Genomic DNA, 15,354 nt, shown 5'->3' with positions numbered 1-15,354 from the left:
AGATCCCTCCATAGCTGCGTATGTGGCGGAGTGACGCTGGTGCGTTGCAGCTAGCTGCTCTGCGCCTAGCTCGATGGTGGCAATAGCAGCTCTGGAGTCCTGAAGTAACTTCTCTGAAAGCTGAAACAGAGAAGTGGAGTCGGTCATACCTGAAGATCCCTCAGATGCATGTGATGCTGGAGGGCGCACATGTGGCACAACCGGCGAGCTAGAAGTAGGTACAGCTGGTGTAGTAGGTGCCTCTGAGATTGTTGTTGTAGGTGGAGAGAGAGATATGTTGACCGATGTATGAGTGAAGATGGGAGAAGAAGGAAGAGGATCCTGTATGGGTGAAGTGACCATCCTGTCCTGAGGAGCAGCAGTAGACACTAGCGCCAGCACAATAGAACCAGGGGTAGAAGTAGACGCGTGACGCTGAAAATGTACCCTAGTCTGCTGGCTCTCAGAAACTGGCAAGGAGAGTAGAGACTTCACTATATCCTTCACCACTTTCGCCTTGATCTTCTTTTTCTTGGTGACTGTGGGGTCAACCTGCATGCTCACGGATTTCCTTTTCCCGTTTGAGGTTCCTTGCTCCTCATCCACTTCATTTGGGTTAATAGGTATGTTTATGACCCATGCCAAGAGAGGTGCCGCAAAACATTTAAAACTTAACTGCACAGACTGCACTTGGGCCCGAAATCTTTTAGCCCTAGTCTGCAAAGAGCTAAAGAGAATCTGGTGGAATCCACAAGGGATAGTGTGGATTAAACAGTAGAGCCCCTCGCAGTGGGAGAAGGTAATGAGAAGATCAGTTTTTTCCTTGTCTTCTTTGGCATCTCGAGCCAGAAATTAATACCTGAAGATTGCGAGAAGCCGTCTATTTCACTCATAATCCGGGTGATCCGAACTCAGTAGCTCTTGATATGCTTGAATTGTCGCATCCTTGGACAACAAAGAGAAAGTGCGAGTAGTAGGCTTCACAGCTGGAAAGTTGGTCATACCCATGGCATGGCCAAGCCTTGTAGTTGTTAGCTTGTGGCCCTGGACCTTTGGAAAGTCTTTCAACAGTTGATGTATCATCTCTGCTGGAACCGTATCAGGTAAATCTGCATCAACCAATGTTGTGAGACCCAGAGTCCGTAGCTGAGCAGTCGAAAGCACCTCACTGAGAGATGGTCGAGGTTGCTGCATATAAAAATTTAATGAGAATGCTGCGATTTTTCGAAGAAGCAGGCCTCTTGATTTCATGAATGATGATTGGCTGCTTTCCTTTCTTCTGAGCCACTTTTGAATGTTCCTCCTGATCACTGGAAGCACCTGACTCGAAATTTACATCTGAATCATCAGATGCTGCTGAGTCTGCTTTGTAGCTCTCATCACTTGGGTCACTGGAGGTAAAGTCATCTATGCTATGGCTGCTGCTTGTAGATACTTCCTCTGCTTCGCTCTCTGATTCTGCAACCAGAGCTTTCCTCTTCTTCAACTCTACCTTTCTCTTGCTACTTCCTTATGGATGTTTCTCCTCTTTCTTGCTACCTCCTGCCATGGTGAGGTCCGGGTGGTAGGGACGATTTGGGATTGGGCTAGACAGAGGGTGAGCTGGGGCGAATTAGGGTGAGGCTGGGCGAGAGGATTCGACTGAGGCTAGGCAGATTGGTTAGGGTCTAGGTGCATTGTTTAAGGGCGGATCAATGGGGTAGGGGCGAGTTTAGGGTATAGGGGCGATTGGGTAGGTAGGGGCGAATTTTCTTGGGCTAGGGAGAATGCAATAGGGTAGGGGCGAGTTTAGGGTATAGGGGCGATTGGGTAGGTAGGGGCGAATTTTCTTGGGCTAGGGCGGATCGATAGGGTAGAGGCGAATAAGTAAGGCTGGGGCAAATTTAATAAGGCTGGGGCGAGTAAGTGAGGCTGGGGAGAATTCAATAGGGTAGGGGCGAGTAAGTAAGGCTGGGGCGAGTAAGTGAGGCTGGGGTGAATTTAATAAGGCTGGGGCGAATTTGAGGCTGGGGCAAATTTAGAGGGAACTGGGTAGGGGCGAATTGAAGTGGGTATGCCTAGGCAGGTTGGGTTGAGGCGAGTTTTACAAGGGTGGGCTGAGGTGAGTTTTACAAGGTAGAGGCGATGGCAGAAACTCAGGCAAAAGTGGGTGGAGGCGAGGGACGTTAAGATTATCAGTTGCACTCTTACGTATAGAACTCTCTCTGAGAGTTAGAGTGTTAGAGAGTTAGCCAAGATAACTCAAAATCATATGCTTCCATAGATTTAAGGAGTTTTACTTAAAAATCCGCCAAATAGAACTTAATGATTGGTCTGACCGATTGTTGAACTTAGGGAAAGTGAATGTTCCTACTCAGAACAAAGCTGATAACATTCCAAAAGAACAGCCTTATCAAAGAAAAGAGTGGAGATGGGATTGCCTCTTTTGAAGAACTCATAGGGAAGAGAGATACTGATACAGAGAAGCAAAGATGCTAAGAGTGGAGACGAGACAGTTGGATAACCGTGGATTGGAAAGAGTGGAGAGATTTTCGAGTTAAAATAAATCAAAAGACACACTGAATTCTGGGGCAAAATCAAGTGACTTGTTGAATGAAATGAGAGCAGATCCGAGATCCTTACTGGGAGTACAGTCGAGATGAGAAAAAGGGAATTAGAAGATCAGAGAGAGGATTGAATTTTGCTTACATCTTAGATGGGATGGAGAAGACTCGGTGAAAGTTGGAAAATAGTAGAAAAATGGGAATCATGAAGAGGAACAATAATAAGGCTACTGATGAAGGGATAATACCACCATATTCAATGAAGTATACTATCAGGGCCAGTGATGATGGCAAATCAGCTCTAGTGATGGTACATCTTGAGTCTGGATCCATTTACCAGCGGTAGGGAGACACCTTCTAGAGTGACTAACTGGACTGCCCCCTGTGGTAAAATCTCTTCCACCACGAAGGGCCCTTGCCAAGCTGGAACCAGCTTCTTTGCTGTTTTCAAATATTTTGCCTGATAGAGTAGCACCAGTGTGCCTTGCGTTATTTTCGGCTTTCTGAGGTGACGATCATGCCACATTTTGCGACGAAGTTGCTGCGCTTGCAGAGCATGTGAAGCTAAACGGCGGCTTTCATCCAATAAGGTGAGACGGGATATAGAAGCAGATTCCATGCCCCAACTTGCACGCAAACTACCCACCCTAGGGGATCCGGAGTTGAACTCAAATGGAGCTATGGCTTCCAAACCGAAAGCGAGTTGAAAAGGCGTGTGATTCGTTGTTGCTTTGAAAGATGTGCGGTATGCCCAAAGAGTGCCATGCACAGCCTGAGCCCACGATGCTGGATGGAGATGACACGCTTTCCGCAGGAGGGCGATCAGAACCTTGTTGGTGCTCTCGGCCTGCCCATTGGCTCTAGGGTAATAAGAGCACGACTTGCGATGAAAAATCTTGTAATTGGCCAGCAAATTTGAGATCATGTCATTGACAAAATGACTGCCCCTATCACTGGTGATCTCTAAGGGACATCCAAATCTGCATAAAATATTTTCATATAAAAATTTGGCTACTGTATTGCCAGTGCAATCTACTGTCGCTAGTACCTCTGCCCACTTTGTTGCATAGTCTGTAACCACTAGTAGATATTTGCGATTACCTGGGTGAGCCGGGGGATATATTGGACCCACAAAGTCCAAGCCCCATCTCTCAAAAGGTAGCCACGCCATCGAGACCTGCAGAGGACGGTTGGATTGCTTACTTGGCTTTGGACCACAGTGCTGGCACACATCACAAACCTTAGAATATGCTATTGCATCCTTAAAAACGTAGGGCCACCATAGACCACTCTGTAGAATCTTCTGGGCGGTGATGTGACCAGGGTAATGGCCACTAGTGGGACCATTGTGGGCATCCTCCAGAATATGCTCCACCTCATGAGGCGAGACACAACGCTTCAGAACACCATCTGGTCCCGATTTGTAGAGCTGGCCCCCAATCAGAGTGAAAGGCCTGGACTTCAACAGCAATCTCCTCTTCTGCAGTGGAGATGCCTTCTCTAGGTACAGCCCAGTAGATAGAAAATGTAAGACCTCGCCATACCATTCCGGTGTTGTATCGATTTTAAAAAGACTGCTATCTGGAAAGTCATCCGCAATCCCGGTAGCTTCTTCATCTGTGTGAATGCGAGAGAGGTGGTCATCCATTACATGATGCTTACCAGGACGGAGTACCACTTCAAAATCAAACTCTTGGAATAGGAGGAGCCATTGCCATCGCCATACTCGACCTGCGACCTGTGGCTTATTAAGCAGATAGCGCAAGGCATGGTGATCAGTAATAATTGTGAAGTGGACCCCTAGCAAATAGTGACGAAATTTTTGTAGAGCATACACTATAGCCAAACCTTCCCTCTCTGTGGTGCTATAGTTGCGCTCTGCTTTGGTGAGCAGGCGACTTGCATAATGTGCACGGCGATCCAAGTTGAACTCTTTGCTAGGCTGAGTCAGCACAACACCCACAGCCGGCAGACTTGCATCTGTATGCACATGAAAAGGTAGGGCCCAATCCGGGGCAACTAGAATAGGTGCTTTAGTGAGGCGTTTTTTGAGGTATAAAAATGCTTTAGCCTCACGTGTTGACCACGGGAAGGGAACAACAGCACTGGTGAGCCGGGTCAATGGTTGAGCCACCTGTGCATACATACGTATAAACCTGCGATGATAGCCGGTGTGGCCCACAAAGCTCTGAACACCTTTGGGATTTATGGGAGGAGGTAACTTCAAGATTGCCACTATCCTCTCTGGGTCAGGTGCTAAACCTTGAGCAGACACCACATGGCCCAACAGTGTGCCCTCGGTGACCAAAAAATGACACTTGTTCGGATTGAGCTTCAAACGTGCCTCTCTACACCTGAGGAAGACTGCAGAGAGCTCAACAAGATGCTCCTTTAGATTTTCTAATGGGGTCGAACATTGAGCACCCGAGAAGGTGGAAAAGTCGTCCATGAATATGCGAAGGTGATCAATAAGCAGAGGACAAAAGATGAGATATACTATGCGATTGAAAGAAGGTGGTGCATTTTTAAGCCCACAAGACATTCTAGTGTAGATGAAAATACCCCAGGGAGTCACAAAAGCCGTTTTGACTTGGTCGTCAAGATGTATTCCTAATTGATTGTAGCCGCTGAACCCGTCCATAAAACTATATAGTACATGGCCAACGACATCCTCGAGGACTCTCGCAGTGAAAGGGGTCGGGAATCCATCCGGGATTGTGACCTTATTCAGAGCCCGGTAGTTGACGCAAACTCGAATTTTGTTGGACTGCTTCTTTGGGGCAATAACCATAGGGGACAACCATTCTGAGTGCTCTACTGGTACAATAATACCTGCTTCTTGCATTTTTTCCAACTCGATTTTGACTGCTTCTGCATACTTGGGATTCAGTTTGTAAGCCCGTCCTCTGACCGGCTTAGCCCCCTCAACTAGAGGAATTGTGTGGACTCCTAGCTCTGCTGGGATTCCTTCCAAATCGTGGTAAGACCAGGCAAACACATCCTTGAAAGAGCGCATGAAAGAGATTACCAGGTCGAGTAGAGCGGGGTGATCCCATAACCAAGCGGCTAACAAGATGGGCTGATGGTTGTCCGGGCTGCCTAGGTTGACCTCTCTGACTGGGTCAGGCGGTGCAGTGGGCGAGGCTGTGTCAGGGAGAGAAGACCGTGCCGCCTCTGTGAGCTTCTGGACATTATGAGCTGGCGTCTGATCAATGTTGAAATCAGCATACTCTTCCTACAACCATCCTGATGGAAGCTCTGCGAATGGTAAATCCTCAGATACCTCAAAGTGCTCCAGCGTGGGTGGAGAGTCAGATGGAGTAGAGGCTAATGAAGGAGTTGGGGTGTTGGCCAACTCTTGCAAGGGAGACTTTTTCCCCCTTCTATGGTGGGTTATAGGCTCACCCAGGCCGACGGTTTCCATCAAGGGACCCTCTGAAGGATGGTCACCAGAGACCGGTCCACTTGGTTCTGGCGCACTTGGCTGACTGGGATTACTGGCTTCAGGTGTAGCTTCAGGTGTAGGATCAGGGGGAGAGGGTGAATCTGTTGGCAAAGGTTGAAGAGAGACTACATAGCATGGCATCGAAGAGGTAGCTTCTAACCACTGCAATAAGTCTTCATCAGACCCATCAGGAGGGACCGGCTGCTCCAAGTCAGGGTTGGACTCTACTGACAAAGAGCTATGCTGAACGACCGGATCCATACCTCCTTCGAGAAGAAATTGTTGCATTGGAGAGCCAAGAGTATGTATCCACATGGCGTCGTTTCCCCAGTCGTGAAGTGCTTTCGTATGTCGCAACCATGGCCTACCAATCAGCAAGGGATAACCTCCCTCTACCTGAGGAAGATTAACTACCACAAAATCCAAGTTAAAAGTGAAATCTTGTACCTTCAGAGGCACCTTGTCGACTATGGCCACTAGGTAGACTGTTCTTTGATCGGCCAATGTAACAGTGAAAGGAGCAGGTCGGGTAGGCTGTAGACCTAAGGCCATCATAGTGAATTCGGGCATCAAATTGATTCCAGATCCACCATCAACGATGACGCCGGATAGCTGGTGCCCAAGAATAGATACAGTGAGATGAGGACTTTTATAATCGGTGAGGGGAGCAGTTGGATAGGAAATTAAATAAGACTCTGAGGGCTGTACAGGGAGGTGCCCGCCACTAGGCCCAGCCCCAGGGTACAGAGACTGAATGACTGACAGGGTGTCACTTCTGAGTGTTGCGTCGAGCCTTAGCATGTCGTATAGTGACACCTGTTGAAAAGTATTTTTCAAGATGGCTTCTGCTGTGGGCTTGGTGCCTTTGAACTGGGCTCCCTTTGGGACCTTAATCTGTTCCAAGTCAGCCACTGCTTCCAAGAAGGCTCCATCAATGTCAGATAACAGGGAAGTTGGTTTGCTCTGAGCAATTTTGAAGGACTCGTCCTTTGGGTCAGGTAGACCAGATTGAGGAAGTGGAGACTGGCGAGGTGGACCTGTGGGTAGACTGAGACCAAGAGCTGCTCTTTGTGCCCGAGTAAGGACACCAGCAGGCTCCTCCACTTTCAATGGATTAACCACATGAGTAGCAGGTGATGGTTGAGGCACGGTGTTCACAGTAATCAAGTTTATCTTTGGGAAGGTGAAATCTTGCTGGTTCTGAGTCGATCCTGAAGACGTGGATGCCCTTTGCCTGGGACAATCCTTATTGTAGTGATCCTTCAAATCAGAGCAATTTTGACAAGGGGGGTACCCCTCAGGTAAAGGACACTTGCTCTGATAATGCCCATATTCTCCGCATCTGTAGCAGAGTATGGGACGATTGGAAGGACGAAACGGGGGACGAGGTGGTTGCTGCATGGAGGTGGAGGCTGAAGTGTAGAAGTTTTGAGGGGTTGAGGTGGCATTATCATTATAAAACTTTTGAGTCGGGAAAGTACTTGACATACCTTGGACAGCAGGGGCATTGAGCAAGGGTGGCATGTAGTTGGGATGGCCGTAGTGGGAAACCATGTTGGATGCTGGTGCTAACCCCTGTTGGAGAGTAGGACCAAGACTTTGCTGTATTTTGTGCAATCCCTTTATATAATAGCAATCCTTATCTTCATGACCCGGTTTTCGCAGAAGTGGCAATAAGAGCGAAGGGGACAGTCCTGTGGAGGGTGTCCTGGAGAGCAGCATGAACTACACCATACCATAGCCTTAGTCTCTTGGTGAGACCTGAGCTCTTCTAACTCTCTTTTAAGTTGATCATAAGCCTCTTGATGTGGAGGCTTCTCCTGTCTGAGAGAGAAGGATCTCTCTTCTTGAAGGGCCCGCTGTAACTTTAGGGCTTCCAGTTCCCTTCGTAAAGAAGTCAAGGGGTCTGATGGACTGTCCACGAGTACATGGGTAGTATCTAATTGAGGAGAGTCAGTGAACTGCCTTCTTGCTCCCTCTATTCTAGTAGCAGTAGCAACAAAGTCCTCCAAACCGGCTTCATGACGGAGACTTTCTCTGAGCTTTTGTTGAGAAGTCTTAGGCAAAGCCTTCTCTACCCACTTCTTCACCATGAATTCCCCTAGTTGCTGAGGCAGCTTGGTGACCATGGACTTTGTTCTGATCATGAGCTCTGCAAATGTCTCCTTGGGCTCGAGCAACAAGTTGGCCAACTCATCTAGAATCTTCTCTTGATAATCCCCTGGTCGGAAAGCTTCACAGAACTGCTGTCTTAACATGGTCCAAGTAGTAAAGTGGTTTTCAGCAAACTGACTGTACCATTTATCTGCAAGACCATCCAAGGTGGACGGAAAGAGCACCAAGTATGCGTCTTCTCTGTTGAGGCCACAACCTCTGCAAAGAGAGACAAACATCCGAGCATGGTCGTCTGCATCTTCCGTGGAGAGACCTTTAAAGTTAGGGAACTTGATGTTCACCTTTGCCAGAACACTTGTGAGCTCCTCCATGGCCTCTTGCTCCTGAATTTGTTGCTCACTAGCTTGCTGTAACAAAATGGGGGAGAGCCTTACCGGAGAAGGTGACCTGGAGGATGTAGAACCGGTCGAAGGAATGGAGGTAGCCGTATGAGTAGGTATGGGTGATGGGGTTAATATGCTTCTACTGGGCACCAAGGGTTGACGCCGTCTGTGGTAGTACTTCAGAGGACTCAGTAGTGCACTTTGACGCTCCAATGACCTCCTTGTATGTGTCATGCAGTAACCGCCAACCCCACCAAGCTTTGGGCAAGAAGACCTTCACTTGGGCAAGACAACCTTCACTTGGCTAAACATTGGTCTAGACTCTACTAGACCAGGGCGAGTGACTAGACCACCTGGCCTGGACCAGGACGAGGAAGGACTAGACCAGGGACGAGAAGGACTAGATCAGGATGAGGACTGGGTGGACTAGGGCGAGAGAGGACCAGACCAGCAAGGCGAGAGACTAGACCAGCTAGATTAAGCTGTCAAGGGTGAAACTGGACCAGACCAACTAGCTGCACAGGCGAAGCGCAGAAACAACTACTCAACAGAGTGAGACTTCAGTTGAGGTCCCACCATGATCGCCAAAATGAGAGCATCTGTAGCACGGATAATGTGTCGTGCTCTCTACAGTGTGGGTTCCCCTCAGTGTAATGTGCGTGACAATCTCACTCAAACAAATGGAAACTCACTCAAACAGAATGAAACACAGAAACAATGGATAACAACAGAACAACAGAGACACAAAAGTGGACCAGAACATATGGACTGGACTACCTCAAAGAACCATGTACAGACTCTGGCGTGGCAGCACACTAAGCTCCAGCCCAGGACTCACAGGTACAAAATGGGGGTGTCGAGGCTCAGATGTGCAGGGATGGTGAAGCAGTGCTCTGTGTAAAACTCGCTACCACGACGATGACCCGACCATCTATAAAAGATAATGATAATGACCTAACGGCTACTACTCATAGATACAATCATAAAGAGCCACCAACGACTCATAAATGTCAGCCAGCTAAGTGTGACCTGGCCACATGTCCACTAGGCCACCATCCGTATCCCTGCCACATGTCACTATCCAGAGTGTCCGTCCAGTGTGAACAGAACAGACCAACTGTACTAACTGTAACTGTGTCTTGTAGCAGTGACACCGTAGCCTGCTACAGGATAATAACTGATATACTCCATTGATACCTGTAATACACATCCAAGGCTAACGATCTGTTGTGTTGTTTGGATGAATGTAGGTGAGGACTCTATCCTTTCTTGGGATTTTTTTTTGGCTTAAAGCTATTGTTTGTCAGATAATACACTTGCTACTACCACTTGGGAAGTAATTCTTTATTGGATCAAAAACATTGTATACTGGAATGTGGCTTCATTCTCATATGCCATGTACAAAGATAATTCTAAGACTGAGTTGTTTTTGTACTAATTTTTGCCTTTTTCTAAAGCCAGCTCTCTTTTGAATGTAAAAAGTTCATTTATGTCTTATTATATAATTTAAAACAGCTACACACACACACACACACACACACACACACACACACACACACACACACACACACACACACACACACACACACACACACACACACACACACAAGGTAAGCCCAAGCCTCAAGAGATAGCAAGGACACATGTCAAGCCCCTACCCATGTTGCCCTCATGGTGTCCCTAAAGCCTATTGGTTGGCCTCCCAAGGGGTCCAATGATAAATTAGTTAATTTAATTAATTGTTTTTGCATTTATCAAGTCCTCTCTCTCAAAGAAGAAAGGGGAACACTTGTCCCAAGGCTACCCTTGTTGCTTGATATGCCTCTTGCATGTGATTGGCTAGGCTTGGAGGGGTCCAATGAGCTTCAAGCATGAGCTACAAGGGGGGGTCGAACAAAGCAAGAAGGGGGGACTTCTTGAAGGAGAACGAGCGGAAGTGTGACGCGAGAGAGAGTGCGAGAAGAAGAGCACGACGATATGGTGAACTCGCTCTGCTGTAATGTGTAGAGCATAGTGAGTTCTTATTAGGTTTTAACAAAAGAATATGTGTACATACCTGGCGGCCCGTCCACTTATGTGGGCGACCACATTGGGCTTTATACCCCAACAACCTCCCACTTAAAGTCCAATGTGGTACTTTAAGTGTGAGAGAAGCTACTATACAAGCTAATATACAAGAGATGTAGAGAAGTGATGTACTACCCTACACCTAACTGCTTGCGGAAATGCGCAAATCTCTCTGAGGGAAGTCCTTTTGTAAGTAGATCAACAGGATTTTCTGTGGTGTGAACTTTGACAAGCTGAAGTTGCTTATCCTCGAGCATTTCCCTGATGAAATGATACTTCACATCCACATGCTTTGTCTTTGAGTGATAAATTGGATTGCGAGCCAATTGTATAGCACTTTGACTATCACAATATAACACAGGCATCTCTTCTTTGATTCCCAAATCTGTTACTAGTCGATTAAGCCAAATTGATTCTTTGCATGCCTCTGATGCTGCAACATATTCAGCCTCTGTAGTAGACCGAGTAACACAATCTTGTAATCTAGAACTCCATGATACTGCTCCACCAGCCAATGTAAAGACATACCCTGACGTAGACCTTCGGTTGTCTAAGTCACCTGCATAATTTGAGTCTGTAAAACCCTTTACACTTAGCTCCTGACTCCCATAGCATATACGCATACTCTTTGTAGCTTTCAGGTATCTCAATATTCCTTTCACTGCCTCCCAATGTTTCTTGCCTAGGTTTGACATGTATCGACTTACTACTCCCACTGCAAATGCAATGTCTGGGCGAGTAGCAATCATTGCATACATCAAACTACCCACTGCAGACGCATATGGAATCTTATCCATTTCAGCCTGTTCTTCCTTAGACACAGGACAATCTTGTTTGCTAAGTTTCACATATGGTGGCAATGGAACACTCAATGCCTTTCCCTTCTCCATATTGAAACGTTGCAAAAACTTGTCAATATACTCTATTTGAGATAACCAAATCAACTTCTTTGATCTGTCTCTCTCAATGCGCATACCAAGTATATGACTTGCCTCACCCATGTCTTTCATGTCAAACGATTTTGCCATCTTTGACTTCAAAGCTGAAATTTCTTCCAAGTGCTTGCCAGCAATCAACATGTCATCCACATACAAAATAAGGATCAGCCAACTGCCATCCTTAGCCTTCTTTGTATATAGACACTGATCAAACTCACTACGTTTGTAGCCTTGAGAAAGCATAAACTTGTGGAATTTATGGTACCATGCCCTCGGTGATTTTTTAAAGCCATAAAGACTCTTTAACAACTGGCATACCCAATCTTCCTTGCCTTTCTCAACAAACCCTTTTGGCTGCTGCATGTAAATTTCCACATCTAAATCACCATGCAAGAACGCTGTCTTGACATCCATTTGGTGCAACACCAAATCTAATATGGCAACCAATGCAAGAAAGCATCTCAATGTAGTCATCTTGACCACCGGAGAGAAGACTTCATCAAAGTCAATGCCTTGTTCTTGCTTAAAGCCCTTGGCAACAAGCCTTGCTTTGTACTTTGGCTGACTACCATGAGCGGTGATCTTATACCTGTAAACCCATTTATAGGGTAGAGCCTTTTTGCCCCGTGGTAATTTAACTAGCTTCCATGTCTGGTTTTTATGCAGAGCTGTCATCTCCGACTGCATGGCCAATTGCCAATTCCCGGAGTCCTTCATTTGCACTGCTTCCTTGTAACATGAAGGCTCATTGCAATCAGTCAACATGGCATAGTTCATAGATGGAACAAACCTATCAGGAGGTTGCGTGACACGTCCAGATCTACGCACAATAGGTGGCTCAGGCTCAGCCACAACCTGTGGTTCCACTCTATCATGTCCTTGCTCCTCTTGAGCCCTGACATTATGTCTTGCACGTGCAGGTCCATCTTCTTGGAAGACAACTCTTCTAATCTCCTCAACCCTCTCTTGTTTAGAATGATATTTGGATTCATTAAAGTGAACATCATTGCTGCGGACAACCTTTCTGGATTCGGGATCCCAAAGTCTGTACCCCATCTCACCAGAATTACCATAGCCTAGAAAGATGCACTTTCTACTCTTTGGCTCAAGTTTGTTCCTAAATTCCTTTGGAACGTGAGTATATGCCTCACAGCCAAAGACTCTGAGATGCTTGTATGAGGGCACTTTGCCTGACCATACCATCTCTGGCACTGAATCCTTCTGCAAAACCTTGCTAGGAGATCTATTTACAAGATGAACAGCCGTTGATACAGCTTCATCCCAAAACCCATTTGGTAGCTATGCATTAGACAACATACTTCTGACCTTCTCTTGTATGGTCCTATTCATCCTCTCAGCAACACCATTTTGAGGAGGATTGTAAGGAGCAGTAAGTTCACGTTTTATACCTTTTGACTCACAAAAGTCCTGAAAGGCCTTTGAAACATACTCTCCACCATTGTCAGTGTGTAAGCATTTAAGCTTTTTGCCACTGTGATTCTCCACAAGTGTCACAAACGTTTTGAAAACACTAAACGCTTCATCCTTGTGCTTCAGAAAGTAAACCCATACTTTCCTCGAGTAATCATCTATAAATGTCATAAAGTAAGAAGCTCCCCCTAGAGATAGGTTAGGCATAGGTCCATACAAATCACTATGAACAAGTGCCAACTGTGTATCTCTTCTACTACTTCTATGCTTATGTGGCTGCTGTGTTTGCTTACCATACAGACAATGTTCACAGAATTCAAAATCATTAAATGAAAAGCCAGGCAAATAACCAAAACGAGACAAGATTTCCATTCCCTTCTTGGACATATGTCCTAACCGGCTATGCCACAAAGAAACGTTCGGCTGCTCGGTTACATTGATTACATTTTTAGAGACATTTGATACATAAATCATGTAAAGTCCTCCAGACTTTACTCCATGTGCTACTGTCATAGAACCCTTGGATATCTTCCACATGTTCTGTCCAAAAGTGGTGACGTAGCCAGCATCATCAAGTAAACCTGTGTTGATCAAGCTCTTTGTAATTGCGGGAACATGTCTCACATTCTTCAGCGTGAAAGAAGAGCCATTCTGAAACTTCAATTGAACATCTCCAACACCTAAGATCTCACATGTTTCCCCATTGCCTAGCCGAACATGATCTTTAGCGGTCACATAAGAAGTAAACCACTCCTTGTTTGGAGACACATGAAGTGATGCCCCTGAGTCTATAATCCAGTCACTCAGTGCATTTCCATCAGATGCTGTAAGAAGAGCTGAGTCCATTGTATTCTTCAAGAAGTAGATGTCTCCTGACACTAGACTGTCGTCCTCTGCAACAGTGTTTGTCACATTTATTTCTTGAATCTTCACTGAGGACTTGTTCTTCTCACCATGGTCTTCAGCTTTCTCTTTGCCTTTTTTTGCTTTCCATTCTCTGCAGTCTCTTTTCATGTGACCCTTCTTGCCACAATGATAGCATTCTATGTCACTCTTGCCTTTAGCACTGCGGGACTTGCTACGAGACTGATTCCTCTTTCCACCTTTGTACTTTTCTTTGGTCCTTCCCCTGACAACTAAGGCTGTTCCTTTGCCTTTGTCCATTGTCTTTCTATTGGTTTCTTCAGTAAGCAGACTTCCTTCTACACCTGCTATGTTCAAACCATCTAGAGGTGCAGAATTACTCAAAGCTGTGCGAAAAGTGTCCCAACTTTCCGGCAATGTGATCAACAGGAACATAGCTCTAACAGGTCATCAAACTTGACACCTTGAGCTGACAACTGACTATAGATTGTGTTGAATTCATTCAGATGATTGGACATAGGTGTCCCTTCTTTCATCTTCAAGTCAAGAAGCTTCTTAAGCCAGTATACTTGTGAAGCTGCACTCTGCTTCTCATAAAGATCACTCAGCTTTAACCATGCTTGATAAGCCGACATCTCGTCTGCTACATTGAAGTAAACGCTTTCTGCCAAAGTCAGCATAATGGTAGAAAGTGCCAATTCATCCATTTCGCTCCATTCATCTTCGTCCATATCTTGTGGTTTTATCCCCTTGAGATTTATAGGTTTTATCTGCTTCTTTTGTACCAACACGTTCCAAATCTGCTTCTTCCACAATGGGAAATTGGTTCCATCCAGCTTCTTGATATTGTAAAGAGCAGTGTCCTGTGATCCAGCCATAGCTACGCTTCACAGTAGTTTACTTTTCTGGAAAAAATTTGGCAAAGTTTCCCCTGTAAACTGACCTCTGAACCAATATCAACCTGTCAAATGAACCAAGAAAGCTTCAGATTCTCCAGAAATTTTGGCAGAGTCTCCTTTGTAAAATGGCTCTTGTGTACTAAAAACAGACCAAAAAACAGCTCAAAAAACATTGTCTCTCTGACACTGTAAGCTGCGGGTAAACCTGTCCTGCACCTGTACTTTCTCTCACTGTCCTGTCACTGTCCTATAAGCATAGACTGCGACAATGCCTCAACGGCAGTAAAGCAAAGATTCAATCCCAACTGTCTAACTCACAGTCAATATATCCTAGCTGCCTATCTAAGGGTGCTCGAGGGATCGCTCCAAGACCTGTATCACCGAAAGGATCTCAACATTCGAGAATCCCCCAGCTGAATAAAACCTCACTCGACCCTCAACAAAGGCTGCAGTAAATTTGACAGTACATAGACTTCCCACAAAGTCATACATCCACAAATTTCCCACTGTATGCTGTAACTGCTGCGACGGTTGTTTGCTGCGTGACTCACAGCCAGCAAACCCTCAACAGACATACATCATCTCTGACAATACATCCCATGTGGAAGTACCTGCAATGTCAGGATGAAATCTGGAATATCAAGCAGCAAACACAAGCTACCTGATGAACTAGTGGATGTCGCCTACAGT

This window comes from Adiantum capillus-veneris, chromosome 28, assembly GCF_014529385.1.
Source record: "Adiantum capillus-veneris isolate H3 chromosome 28, ASM1452938v2, whole genome shotgun sequence".
NCBI classification, from domain to species: domain Eukaryota; kingdom Viridiplantae; phylum Streptophyta; class Polypodiopsida; order Polypodiales; family Pteridaceae; genus Adiantum; species Adiantum capillus-veneris.
The sequence above is the reverse complement of the archived record's forward strand: the minus strand, read 5'-3'. Positions refer to the sequence as shown.